The sequence below is a fragment of the Bison bison genome, unplaced genomic scaffold (assembly GCF_000754665.1).
Source record: "Bison bison bison isolate TAMUID 2011002044 unplaced genomic scaffold, Bison_UMD1.0 scf7180017864378, whole genome shotgun sequence".
NCBI lineage: Eukaryota > Metazoa > Chordata > Mammalia > Artiodactyla > Bovidae > Bison > Bison bison.
In genome coordinates, this window is record NW_011494950.1 from 6154908 (window position 1) to 6170592 (window position 15685).

A 15685-nucleotide genomic window follows, 5' to 3' on the forward strand; every position below is an offset into this window, starting at 1 on the left:
ACTGAAACATTGTCTTATTTCTCAAATTGATTTTAGATAAAAAGCAATGAAATTATTCATACCGTTAAGTCCACACTGTAACTTACTGGGGCAAAAGGTTAATGTTTATAAAAGTGAAAAAGGAGGCTATATATAATACAGAGGTGTGTACTTTTCATAAAAATTTCCTTCATTTATAGTAGAAAGCAGAGCCTTCTTTTTCATTAACTCACTGGAATAGCTTTTACTAAAAATTGAAGTGGCATCTCACCACATCCCAGTGATCTCTTATACAGATTTATAAGGTGAGGTATAATGTTTGATTCAAGAAGTTCTTGTCCTCTTTTTTAAAAGTTTTGACAGCCCATATATTATTCATATTTCTTAGTTTTTATTTAATATCTTTTTTTCTGTTCCAGCATCCCAACTAGAATATCACATTCAGTTCAGTTGCTCAGTTGTGTCCAACTCTTTGTGACCCCATGGACTGCAGCACACCAGGCTTCCCTGTCCATCACCAAATCCCGGAGCTTGCTCAAACTCATGTCCATCGAGTCGGTGATGCTATACAGCCATCTCATCCTCTGTCATCCCCTTTTCCTCCTGACTTCAACCTTTCTCAGCATCAGGGTCTTTTCCAATGAGTCAGTTCTTTGCATCAGGTGGCCAAAGTATTGGAGCTTCAGCTTCAGCAGTCATCATATCACCTTGGGATTCTCTTCTTGCCTTTGTTATTGCTGAGCATAAAATCCTTCTCTGCTGCTTAAATTATTCTTAAATGTTCTTAACTGGAATAAGGAAGATAAACATAGATAAAATGTGTGAAGATCAGGGTGACAAGAACAAAATTACTTATATTTTATATTTGTATTACATCTGCCTCACTAATTCAGTGCCTTGGCTTTCGCTTCCTGGTATTTTTAATATGAATTGAATTTACAAATCAATTTCAGTTTAGAGATGCATTACCATCTTGAAACATAAGAGATCACATGTGAGGAGGCTGTGTATATGAGCCAGGAAGTCCCAGATGAGAGTCTTTCTGTGTCATGAGAAAGCAACTTAGCAATGTTCAAGCCTTTCACTGAGTCTGCAAATTAAATTTTAGCCTCTGGGTCCATTCAAAAGCATCACAGGAAAACAGACAGCTCTTGTCAACATAGCTAACAAGACAGAATTAATAGTGTATATTAGCAACACCTAAAAAACATCATACTTGCGACACAATGTTCAAAGTAAAGACATGCTAAGGAAACCATAGAATTAAATGAGGGAATACTTTAATTTAATAGAGTTCATTACTGTGGGTACATCTAGAATCAATCTAGTATTGCTTGGAATATATATAATATACGTACTGTTGTTGTTCAGTCACTAATCATGTCCAACTCTTTGTGACTTCATGAACTGCAGTATACCAGGCTTCTCTGTTCTTCACTATCTCCCAAAGTTTGCTCAAACTCATGTCCATTGCATTGGTGATGCCATCCAACCACCTCATCTTCTATCATCCCCTTATCTTCCTGCCTTCACTCTTTCCTAGAATGAGGTTTTTTTCCAATGAGTAGGCTCTTTGAACCAGGTGGTCAATACATACATATATATATATGCAAATATTCAATGACTCATTTTATACTATATATGAATGATTTTCCAAGGCTCTGACAAAGAAGTGACACACAGGTGAATGAAACAAGATCTCTATATTTAGAGGAAATTATAACGTAGTAGGGGTTTTATACACATGGACACAAGTAATGGACAAGATAATGTTGTAAAAAGAAATTCTGAGTGTGAACTGAGTATGAAAATGGATGTTCTCGATACTCTAAATTAGGTTCTCTAAATAAAAAGGTTAGTGGTAAATTCTACCCTGGCTCAGCACTGAGATTTGAAGAGCAAATCCAGATGGAACAACCCAAAGGTAGCCTACAAGTAAGGGACATTTTGAAGTTACAGTGTACTGCCTGTGAGGAATGAATGTTGCTTCTTTCATAGATATCAGACCGATAGGTATCTACTAAGCATCCCTAATACCTAAAGAGTCTATTAGCTTCATAATGCAAGTGGTAAAAAAAAAAAAAAAAAGTTAGCCATTGGTGACGATGTAAGAGAGCAAAGATAGATTTCTTGGTCTCTTAGTTAGAAATATTTCTCATTTTCAGTAGTAGCTGATCTTATAATAGAGCCAAATAGCTAGTAAATATCTCCTACTCCATGTCGAATATCTACTTAATTTCTCTGTTATTATAGTTGACAAAGAAAAGACTGACTATGAAGAGTAAGCTATAGTTGTAGTCTCTTTGCAATGACAGTGAAATATAAGATTTTAGTATCTTTGAACTCTGAGTTAATATATATGCACATTTCCTGAAAACAACAAAACCTGATAAACTCCAAGCAGCAGCCCTGGGCAATGTAAAAAAACACCATATGCCACAACCCAGGGTAACAGCAGAGCCAGTAAGTGTATAGTACTCCATCAGAGAAGCATCATCTCACTGGAATAAGCACTTCCAGTAACCCCATTGGTTTACTTTCTTTACAGCTCATCGAATCTCTCCAGGAAGAGGAAATAGAATGGAGATGAAAGTTAAAGCATATTTGTATTTAATCAGGATTGATTTTCCTTATGTAGTCATGGCAGACATAGTTACAGCTTTATTTAAAATAGCTTCTTTTGTAAATGCAAAATAATAGAATTGAAGGCAACATTCCATTTCATGTAGATAACCAAAGATTATCTGTTTATTCTTAAATTCTCACCAAACATAGATTCTATAGGAAAAAAAAAATGCAGGGAAATGAAAGTGCTCAGAAATAAATATAAGAGGCCCATGTAGCTCATTCAGAAAAACCTTGAGCTTAGTATAAAATTGAATGTGTCACACTAAGGTATACCATTAGGTACACTAAATTGTTCCTACAGTTCACTAAATCTTCCTACAAGACACTCTAATGCTATTTTATGAAGCTTGTGTGGCCTTTTAAGTGTCCGGAATTATTTTAGTAACCACTACCAACTAAAAATTGTCACTTGCCATCAGGTTCTATAAGAATGATGTTACTAGCCACGGTGGTCTCTGCCCTTCAACATCCCCTGAAAGGAGTTCAGAGTAGAGATCAGGAATGAGGTACTCTGTGCTCTGGGAAAAACTGGCAGAACAGGCCTTCAGGTAGTCAGATATTTTCAGATGATTTTATGAGTCTAATTTCTTACATTTTCTAGAAAAACACTAAAGTCATTCATTGAGTCATCTTGCTGTGACTAGCAGCAAGCCTCTGCTGCAGTGTGTGCTTGACTGCACATATACCCCTTCACCAAAATCATATATATGTTGACCCCCCGCCCCCGAGCCCAACTTCAGAGCAGTTTCCTCAGAGCTATCTGAGAGGCTGTCTCCCAGGTTATAGTCCTCATTTTGCCGCAAATAAAACTTAACTCACAACTCTCACATTGTGCTTCTTTTCAACTGATACCAATATAATACTAGAGATAAGCAATGATAACCATTATCACTGACACAAGGCAGAGGAAGAGGAGTAAGAAAGCAGGAAAGGAAAGACTGAACAGGGGAGAAAACAATGCTTAACAGTTAACTCACTACATCCCAATGACTCGGGTACCAATTTAAGCACCAGTGGCCCATAAAACGGGAGAAGCCAATGGCACCCCACTCCAGTACTGTTGCCCGGAAAATCCCATGTATGGAGGAGCCTGGTGGGCTGCAGTTCATGGGGTCGCTAAGAATCAGACACGACTGAGTGACTTCACTTTCACTTTCCACTTTCATGCATTGGAGAAGGAAATGGCAACCCACTCCAGTGTTCTTGCCTGGAGAATCCCATGGACAGAGAAGCCTGGTAGCCTGCAGTCCATGGGGTCGCACAGAGTCGGACATGACTGAAGCGACTTGGCAGGCAGCAGGCAGGCCCATAAAACAAATAGTGCTCCTTTGGTGCATAAATAAACTTTCACAAGTCATAGCTACAAGTTAGACCTTCATAAAAAGGATCAGTATGGTTCTCCCTGGGAAATACTTGCAACAAATCCTTCTGATTAAGAGTAGCCCTGTAGTGTGAACTCACGCAAAGAGTAAGAATAGCACCAATGACCCAACAGATAAAGTGGGAAGATGTCATGGATAGACACCTATTATGTTTGTAATTTTTAACTTATTTTTTCATTCTGTTAACAGACGTTTAACTGAAGAACAGAGATTTTCCAAGTATGTTGCTAAGCACTGTGGGTGTGAAGGTGACCTTGATGGGTTTCTTATTCTTGAGGAACATCACATCCCTTTGTCAGAGATAGAAAATCAAAACTGCAACTTAAAATACAAAGACATTAACAAACCATTGAGAGAAGTCAGGGAAGGGTGTAGTGGAGGGAGGCCATAAAAAGGTTTGTCAAGTAATGAAATTGTCAGTAGTAAGAAAGTAGGCAGATGAGAAATGAATTCCAGGTATAAAAGACAGCATGATGAAACACAGTGGTTTTAGTGACTATGTTAGCAGTTAGCTGTGTTAGATTCTTCACTCCCTTCCACTCTCCTTCTCTGTTCTGAACAGTTATAGGTAAGAAGAAATCCTAGCCATGAAAAGACACACTGTATATCTAAGTCTTCCTTTCCATTTATAACAGGATCACATGATATTGGTATTAAAAGGATTGTATTGTAGAAAAGTAATATTTGAGAGCATTCAGAAACCAGTATAGAAGTAATCTGGGTCATAATTGTGCCATAAACTTCAAAACAGTAAAAGCACCTCAGTCTGACAGTACATAATAAAACTGCTCACGTTTAGTCATATTTTTCCAAAGCAAAATTCTGATCCTGGAGATTTTTTGAAAAAAATTTTCTCTGTATACCCATTATACAATTAAGGAATTGTTTAATATAACATGTTTTATAAAATGTTAAAAAAGAGTCAGTGTAACCAATTTTAGAATATTGAAATATGTGTGGATACTCCTTCCTAAACGTGGTTTTATGATTCAAAAAGAAAATGTCTAGATAATTTTGTAAATAATAGTATACCTATTTATGTATAGATTACATATTAATAATTTAAACCATCTCTCTCTGGATACTTTGCTGGCTCATGTAACTTTTTGGTTCCTTGAAGCTGTGATTAATTACTTCTTCCTCCTCCTTCACTTTCAAATATAATTATCTTAAATAGCGCTTATTTCTGGTTTTTGTATGCTGTGTTGGAGGATAATGGAAATGCAAGTGGGCTGAAATTTCTATATGAGTTTTTAAGAGACAAAAAGAACTTTTAAAATGTGATTTAGTTATTTTTCAGGTCAGAACTTTTATTTCCCTATCCAAAGCTGCACTACTTCAGATTAGTTCTGAAAGCAAAAAAAAAAAAAAAAAATCCTTTAGTGTTATTTTCCTTGGACTTCTCCTCTACTCATTTAACTTTTGTAAAAAAGAAAATCACTTATTATGTGTCAATTTGGAATTATATGCCAGAAATCTTGTAATCTATGGCTCTTCCCATATTATAGGAGGATTTTTACAATCTTATTCATTAAGAATAAAGATGCTAAACAGTGTTCTGACACCTTAAGTAGTTGCTTACCGGTTACCCGATAAAGAAATCTCCCACCATCTTTTTTATTAATGATAAAAGTTATGGATATATATTATTATTTTCATTTTTTATATATCTTACAGGTAAATGTAAAGAACTTATTTCCTCATTACATTAAAATCTTTCTAATTTGAATTCTCTAAGGATTGACACAGTTTTAGGTTTTTGAACCTCAACATGTTCAACCTTGTCTAGATTTCTTGATGGAAATGTCATGTGTTCCTCATGTAGAAGATTAAGAAGCTACCCATGGGCTTAGAGCCTCAAATACAAGTCTTTCCCCTCCCATTCTGAGTTTCACTATTCATTGAAAAACACTTCCCACCTGTCTGGCTGTTTCCTTAAATATATGCAATCTAAATTTCTAAATATCACATTTCAGTGGTATCTGCTCTTATTTTTCTGTTTTAGATAGTGTCTACTGATTTCCCATTATGGAAGATGGGGATATAATTTTTCAATTGTTGCTGTTCAGTTGCTAAGTTGTGTTCGACTCTTTGCAACCCCATGGACTGTAGCATGCCTGAATCCTCTGTCCTCTGCTTTCTTCAGGAGTTTGCTCAAATTCATGTCCACTGAGTTGGTGATGCTATCCAACCATCTCATCCTCTGCTGCTCTCTTCTCCTTTTGCCTTCAATGTTTCCCAGCATAAAGGTCTTTTCCAATGACTTGGCTCTTTGCATCAGGTGGCCAAAGTATTGAAGCTTATAATTTTTTATACCATCACCCCAAATAAGTTTATTTCTTTTATTTTCCCACTGAGTTTCATATCATAATTTTGGGGAGGTCACAACCTAAGTTTACCTTATGAAGATTATGTAAATATTATCCACAACTGAACCAACAATGTGTGATAATTTTATTTCTTTTCTTTACTCCTTTTGTGTTCCAGGAGTTAGCAATTGCATCATTTTTTATTTACTCAATTCTCAATTCTTTCTATCACTAATCACCAAACTCTGCAATAATATGTATCCCTTCTTAATATATTCTAACAAATTTGAAAGTTAATAAAATGCATATTTTCTTTTTCTTAAAGATATTCCTCCTGGAGCCCTCTGTCCTCTTGATGTGATCTAGTATAAATGATCTTTGTGTCTGCTGCACAGATGTAATCCTGGAATTTCCTTCGTCTCTCTCACGGGTCAGAGCCCTAGTATCCCAGAGCCAGTGCTTTCCACTCCATTTGGTTTCTTCCTTATTTTGATGGAATGATCACGATTCCTGACAAAGGATTCAGGGGAAATACATTTTCAAGAAATTGCATGTCTAATAAATACTCATTCTATGCTTATCAGTAAATGACAGCATGATTATTTAATAATTCTAGTTTGGGAATTTTTTCCTTCAGAATTGTGAGATTATTGTTTCATATATTTCTTGTTTTTTTTTAGTTGGAATATGGTTGTTTCAGTTTCAGGTCTACAGCAATGTATACCTGGTATATGACTCAGTTACATACACCGATATTATTAACTAAGCTAGCTTTCTTTATTTTTCTGTTGCTTTTACCTAATGCCTCTTTCTCTTCCACAATCCCATTCGGGACACTGCTTTACCTTCATCAGTCATGTCCTGTTAGGCTCCCCTTGCCTGTCAAAAGTAGACGTTTTGGGGTCTGGTCTCTCAAGGGCAACCTTAAAATTTGAGGTGCCTATTGGGGCCCAAGTCCTTTGCTCCTCAGGGAGAAGCTGAGGTTTTGAGTGCACTCTTGATTGTGGGTTGGCACACCAGGGGTGCAGGTCGTAACCAGATTGTATCTCAGTCTCTCTTACTTGCTACAGTGCGGGTTCCCGCCCTGGTTGCCCAGTGTGTGTGAGTTGCTCCTTCTAGGTTCGTTTCCTCTCCCCAGAGGGAATTGCCTCATAGTGGCTACAGATTCAGTGTGCCTGTGGGAGGAGGTGTATTCGGTATCTTCCTACATCACTGTCACAAACACGGAACCTGAATTTGAGATTCTTTACAGGCAATTCTTTATAGGAGGAATGTGCTAGACAACCTGCCCCCCTCCTGCCCATCACCTTCCTTTTTTTTTTTCATTAATCATACATTTTGAAATAGCTTGTTTTGAAAAGATTCTACAGTCTCCTTCAATTACTTAACTTGGAGTGACACAAATCTATTTTTATTGTAACTTTTAAAATTTTGCCACTTTATAAGATGTTAAATACATGGTAATAGCTTTTTCTTCTCTTTTTTTCAATTTTAGTTGGGAGGTAGGGAAAGGTACTTGATAAACTAATGCAGAAATTCTGCCTCTCCTTTAAATCTGTTCTCAGGCAACTGACTCTAGCTCATTTGATGATGGATGTAGGGCTCTACCTCCAGGGTTGAAATTTCCTTTAACTTCTTCAATTCCAATAACCTGTTCCTCCCTTTTGCTCCAGTCTCCTTTATGTCTGCTCAAATCTCGTCTCTTCCCATCCTGGTCACTTTATTTCAACTGCTTTAAATTCGGCATTTTGCTAAAAAGCATTGTATAGACAAGCGTGGCATTTTCACAAATATAGAGCTTCCCCCAAATTCTCCAGTTGCCTATAAGCAATACCCTGGAAGTCATTCAAGAGACATAGGGAACTCAGAGTTGATATAGTAAAGTTACTATACAGATTCATTGTTACATGGTCTGCAATTTGTAAACCAAACCACAAATCTGATCTTATAAATATTCCATTTATCGAAATTGTGTTTACTGCACAGTAGATATCATACACAGAACTATCCAAAAAAGATAAGCATGATAGTGTGATCACCCACCTAGAGCCAGACATGCTGGAATGTGAAGTCAAGTGGGCTGTAGGAAGCATCACTACAAACAAAGTTAGTGAAGGTGATGGAATTCCAGTTGAGCTATTTCAAATCCTAGAAGATGATGCTGTGAAAGTGCTGCACTCAATATGCCAGCAAATTTGGAAAACTCAGCAGTGGCCACAGACTAGAAAAGGTCAGTTTTCATTCCAATCCCAAAGAAAGGCAATGCCAAAGAATGCTCAAACTACCACACAATTGCACTCATCTCACATGCTAGTAAAGTAATGCTCAAAATTCTCCAGGCCAGGCTTCAATAGTACATGAACTGTGAACTTTCAGATGTTCATGCTGAATTTAGAAAAGGCAGAAGTACCAGAGATCAAATTGCCAACATCCATAGGATCATCGAAAAAGCAAGAGAGTTCCAGAAAAACATCTACTTCTGCTTCACTGACTACACCAAAGCCCTTGATTGTGTGGATCACAATAAACTGTGGAAAATTCTTCAAGAGATGGGAATACCAGACCACCTGACCTGCCTCCTGAGAAATCTGTTTGCAGGTCAGGAAGCAACAGTTAGAACTGGACATCGAAAAACAGACTGGTTCCAAATCAGGAAAGGAGTACATCAAGGCTGTATATTGTCACCCTGCTTATTTAACTTATATGCAGATTACATCATGCAAAATGCCAGGCTGGATGAAGCACAAGCTAGAATCAAGAGAAATGTTGATATGCAGAAATCAGATATGCAGATGACACCACCCTTATGGCAGAAAGCAAAGAAGAACTAAAGAGCCTCTTGAGGAAAGTGAAAGAGGAGAGTGGCAAAGTTGGCTTAAAACTCAACATTCAAAAAATGAAGATCATGGCATCCAGTCCTAACATTTCATGGCAAATAGATGGAGAAACAATGGAAACAGTAAGAGACTTTGTTTTAGGGGGTTTCAAAATCACTGCAGATGGTGACTGCAGTCATGAAATCAAAAGACACTTACTCCTTGGAAGAAAAGCTATGACCAAATCACACAGCATATTAAAAAGCAGAAACATTATTCTGCCAACAAAGGTCCATCTAGTCAAAGCTATGGTTTTTCCAGTAGTCATGTATGGATGTGAGAGTTGGATTATAAAGAAAGCTGAGTGCCAAAGAACTGATGCTTTTGAACTGTGGTGTTGGAGAAGACTCTTGAAAGTCCCTTGGACAGCAGGGAGATCAAACCATTCCATCCCAAAGGAAGTCAGTCCTGAATATTCATTGGAAAGACTGGTGCTGAAGATGAAATACTTTGGCCACCTGATGTGAAGAACTAACTCATTGGGAAAGACCCTGATGCTGGAAAAGATAGAAGCCGGGAGGAGAAGGGGACGACACAGAATGAAATGGTTGGATGGCATTACCGACTCGATGAACTTGGATTTGAGCAAACTCTGGGAGTTAGCGGTGCCAGGGAAACCTGGCATGCTGCAGTCCATGGGGTTGCAGAGTCAGACACAACTGAGTGACTAAACTGAACTGAGATATCACAAAATAGAGAAATCTTTATTTTTAAAGAAAGCAAAAGTTTAGCAACAAAGGCAGTTTCTATGAGCAGAGTTTGATTCTTTATCAAGATTTTAATTGAAGAGCATGAAGTAAATAAATGTATGTCCTAAATAATTCTTTTTATTATTTTCAATTTAGCCTTTGAGTGGCTAGTTCAATATAGGCCTTTTTAAGTCTTTTTTCCTTCAAATCTTCTAGTAAGGTAACAACATTACATTTTTTGTGGATGTTAAATTTTTATGAAATAATTTATCTGAACCAGCAGTTCTGAGGGGGTTTATTGTAATATATGAGCAAAGAAAGAGCTTGACAATAAAACTAAAAATAAACTTAATAAGACTTAGGACACATACATTTATTATTCCATTTCATCATCTTTTTCTAAGGTGAGTTAGGGTATAGCATTTTATTTCCTCACAATTCCAATTTCATTGGAATATTCATTGAAATGGGAATATTTGAATATTGTAAAATGGGAAGGCTACTAGTGTTTACTAGATGATGTTTTTCATAAATTATACTTATGAACAAAGAATGAACTGTTATAGCACAAATACAAAATATTTGTGCTAGGGACAGATTACTCTAATGCCAACCTACTTCCAAAGTATGCTAGGCTCTTATGGAAACATTTTTTACTTGCAGATTAATATATTTTTGTTGGGTAAGAAGTCGCATATTGCACAATTTGTTGGGAGCTGTGAGAATTAATTTTAATCTGTAGTATGGAGGTCTGAACCACCAGGGAAGCCACATCAAAGCTGTGGTCTTCCCAGTGGTCATGTACAGTTGCGAGGTGGACCATAAAGAAGGCAGAATGCCAAAGAATTGATGCCTTCGAACTGTGGTGCTGGAGAGGACTCTTGAGAGTCCCTTGGACAGCAAGAAGATCAAATCAGTCAATCCTAAGAGAAATCAACCTGAATACTCATTGGAAGGACTGATGCTGAAGCTAAAGCTCCAGTATTTTGGTCACCTGATTCACACAGCTGACTCATTGGAAAAGTCCCTGATGCTGGGAAAGATTGAGGGCAGAAAGAGAAGAGAGTATCAGAGGGTGAGATGGCTGGATGGCATCACTGATGCAATGGACATGATCTTGGGCAAACTTCAGGAGATGGTGAGGGACAGGGATGCCTGGTGTGCTACTGTCCATGGAGTTGCAGAGTTGGACGTGACTGGGCGACTGAACAATAACATCAAAGGAGTATACATAGTCTGTTAATGTAGTTAAAATGTTTTATTAAAAGGAATTTATACCATTCTGGAACTGTAGTCACTACTTACAAATCTTCTTTATCAAAGGTGACAATATTACAAAAACAGCAAATAAAAAGAGAAAAAAATAAACAAAACTTGATGATATGAGAAAGGCACTTTTACTCAGATCAATTCCTTATCCAGAAACCTGGAATTGTTTCACCACTTGACAGCCTCACATATGGCACCATCCTGAATACCAGGTGCAAATATCTTGACAATAATGTCACAGAACATTAATATTCAGTTCAGTTCAGTCACTCAGTCATGTCCAACTCTTGGAGATCCCATGAATCACAGCACGCCAGACCTCCCTGTTCATCACCAACTCCCGGAGTTCACTCAGACTCACATCCATCGAGTCAGTGATGCCATCCAGCCATCTCATCCTCTGTTGTCCCCTTCTCCTCCTGCCCCCAATCCCTCTCAGCATCAGAGTCTTTTCCAATGAGTCAACTCTTCGCATGAGGTGGCCAAAGTACCAGAGTTTCAGCCTCAACATAATTCCTTCCAAAGAACATCCAGGGCTGATCTCCTTTAGAATGGACTGGTTGGATCTCCTTGCAGTCCAAGGGACTCTCAAGAGTCTTCTCCAACACCACAGTTCAAAAGCATCAATTCTTCAGTGCTCAGCCTTCTTCACAGTCCAAATCTCACATCCATACATGACCACAGGAAAAACCATAGCCTTGACTAGACGGACCTTTGTTGGCAAAGTAATGTCTCTGCTTTTGAATATGCTATCTAGGTTGGTCATAACTTTCCTCCCAAGGAGTAAGCGTCTTTTAATTTCATGGCTGCAGTCACCATCTGCAGTGATTTTGGAGCCCAGAAAAATAAAGTCTGACACTGTTTCCACTGTTTCCCCATCTATTTCCCATGAAGTGATGGGATCAGATGCCATGATCTTCATTTTCTGAATGTTGAGCTTTAAGCCAATTTTTTCACTCTCCTCTTTCACTTTCAAAAAGTAAATAGGCTTTTGAGTTCCTCTTCACTTTCTGCCATAAGGGTGGTATCATCTGAATATCTGAGGTTACTGATATTTCTCCCGGCAATCTTGATCCCAGCTTTTGCTTCTTCCAGCCCAGCATTTCTCATGATGTCCTCTGCACATAAGTTAAATAAGCAGGGTGACAATATACAGCCTTGACGTACTCCTTTTCCTATTTGGAACCAGTCTGTTGTTCCACGTCCAGTTCTAATTGTTGCTTCCTGACCTGCATACAAATTTAACATTAATATTAAAAATGTTCAATAGATAATTCTACCCTGCAATAGGAAATTATAGTGTAATAAAACCTCAAATATGCCACAGCCGCCCAGAGTCCCTAGCAAGGAAAACTTCCTACTCTAACAAGCTGATGAGTCTTTCTATAGAAGAGTTCTCTGGGAACCTCTTCTCTGAATGTTCTGTAGTAATCCATAGGTATTGTCCAACAGTGGAACTATTCAGAGTCCCCTTTCCTGTTACTGTGGTGAGGTGGCTAGATGGTTACTGTGACATCTGCCCCACTGCTCAGTATGGACTTTTTTCTGCTGGTCTTCTCTAGGCTCTCTTCTCGAGTAACAAATGTACCACCGTGGTGTGAGATGGAAACAGCGGAGGACACTATGCATGCTGCCAGGACAGGATATGGGAACATACAAGATGTATCTCTGTAGTTTCTGCTCAGTTTTGTTGTGCACCTAGAAGTGCTTTAAAAGTTATTTATTAATTTAAAAATATATTATTCCAGAAGCAGCAGTTATTAATATAATTTTTAACATCTGACCATAAAATGTTTTCATTATTTTGTTTCCCAGAAGAATACCCACATAGAAAAGTCCAGAAAAATGTACACACATATATTATAAAGTCATCTGGGTATCTGTTGGGAATCAGTTCCAGAATATCTCACAGGTAATAAAATCCACAAATGCATTATTCCTTCATACATGATAATATAGTACAGTTGACCTTTCATAACTGTGGGTACAGAAATCATGGATACAGATGGACAACTGTATATCCTTTCACTTTACATATATATGTGTGTGTGTGTGTGTGTGTGTGTGTGTAGTTGTTGTTCAGTCACTAAGTCCTGTCTGACTCTCTGACTTCATGGACTACAGCTAACCAGGCTTCCCTGTCCTTCACTGTCTCCCTGAGTTTGCTCAAATTCATCCATTGAGTTGATGCCATCCAGCCATCTAATCCTCTGTCATCCCTTTCTCCTCCCTCAATCTCTCCCAGCATCAGGGTCTTTTCAATGAGTCAGTTCTTTGCATCAGGTGGCCAAAATATGGGAGCTTCAGCTTCAGCATCAGTCCTTCCAATGAATATTCAGGGTTGATTTCCTTTAAGATTGACTGGTTGATCTACTTGCTGTCCAAAGGACTCTCAAGTGTCTTCTCCATCACCACAATCTCCAACACCACAGTTCTTCAGTGCTTAGCCTTCTTTATGATCCAAGTCTCACATCCATACACAACTCCTGGAGACACCATAGCTTTAACTACATGGAATTTTGTCAGAAAAGTGAAATCTCTGCTTTTCAATATGCTGTCTGGGTTTATCACAGCTTTTTTGCCAAGGAGCAAGCATCTTCTAATTTCATGGCTGCAGTCACTGTCCACAGTGATTCGGGAGCCCAAGAAAAGAAAATTTGTCATTATTTCCACTTTTTCCCTGTGTATTTGCTGTGAAGTGATGGGAGAAGATGCCTCAATCTTAGTCTTTGGAAAGTTGAGTTTTAAGCCAGCTTTTTCACTTCCCTCTTTAAAACTCATCAAAAGGCTCTATCTCCCAAAGTTTGTCCAAATTCATGTCTGTGAGTCAGTTGATGCTATCTAACTGTCTATCCTCTGCTACCCTCTTCTCCTTTTACCTTCAATCTTTTCCAGAATCAGGGTCTTTTCTAGGGAGTTGGCTCTTTGCATCAGGTGGCCAAAATATTAGAGCTTCAGCTTCAGTATTGGTCCTTCCAATGAATATTCAGCTTTGAATATTACATATGTGTTACAGGTTGAATTATGCCCACCCAGTCCTCGAAGGATGAAATTCTAACCCCCTCAAGGTGACTGTATTTGGAGATAGGGTTTTGAAGAAAATAAGTAAAGTTAAATGAAGTTGTAAAATGGAGCCCTAATCCAATAGGACTCTTTTCCTTATAAGAGGAAAAAACACTAGAAAAATGCATATACAGAGAAAAGGTCATGTTAGCAAGAAGGCATCAGTCTGCCAGCCAAAAAGAGAGGTTTCATCAAAAACCAATCCTGCAAGTACCTGGATCTTCAAGTTCTAGCCTCCAGAATTATGAGAAAATAAATAAGCCACCCAGTCTGTGGTTTCCTGTTATGGTAGCTCTAGATTAATACTATATACACATCCATCTATATCTATCTATCTGCTGCTGCTGCTGCTGCGTCGCTTCAGTCGTGTCTGACTCTGTGCGACCCCATAGACAGCAGCCCACCAGGCTCCCCCGTCCCTGGGATTCTCCAGGCAAGAACACTGGAGTGGGTTGCCGTTTCCTTCTCCAATGCATGGAAGTGAAAAGTGAAAGTGAAGTCGCTCAGTCGTGTCCTACTCTTAGCGACCCCATGGACTGCAGCCCACCAGGCTCCTCCATCCATGGGATTTTCCAGGCAAGAGTACTGGAGTGGGGTGCCATTGCCTTCTCTGATCTATCTATCTTCAAAACATTGTTTCTTAAAGCTATACAAAGAGAAGATAGAAAAGGAAGCTGAAGTGTGAGAAAAAAGTTGGAGTTTGAAACCCTGGACAACAATAATGATTAAAGGGGCATGAGTGAAACCAACAAAGGAGTTTGAAAACATAGGCAGTCTCTAAAGAGAGTCATGAAGGAAAGAATTGTAAGTAGGGTGTATCCAATAGTACAACATTTTGTAGAGAATTCTGTTAGTATAGCAATTAAAAGAGTGAAAGGATTTGCAAGTCTAGGGTGGGAGGGTATAGCATATATACAGTAGTGAGTTCAGAGAGGGGATTGAGGCTGTGGAGAATGTAAACATAGATTGCGTCTTGCAAAATTTTAGCAGTGAAGAGAGGCAGGTAAATCATCCTCTTGAAGGTAAACCCGCATCAAAGAAAGGGATTGTGTAGGTCAATGGATTGAAACAGTTTGTAAGCTAGAATAAAGGAAAGAAAGGGGATGGAAAGTCCAAACATGAGAAAAGGAATGCAAATAATTATCAGAGTGAGTGTGATCCAAGGAAGGACAAATCCAGGAGGGCAGAAAGTTAAACTCATGAAGCAGGGAAAGCATCTCTGAAAAAAGCATAGTGAAGGGAATGAGCAGTTGTTTAAATCAATTATAAGGGTAGGGAAGAGGAAGGTTGAGAATATAATATTGACACATAATATTACTGTGAAGAATGGTTTGAAATGCCAGCTAATGAAAAACACAATCTTAGATTTTTGTAATTGTACCTGTGTGATATGCTTGCTCTCTGTTCTTCTTGGTCTAAATTGGTGGTTTATTTCCCTTAGGCACAGTCTAAAGTAATGTGCTCACTTTTTTCTACAAAGCTCACTGACT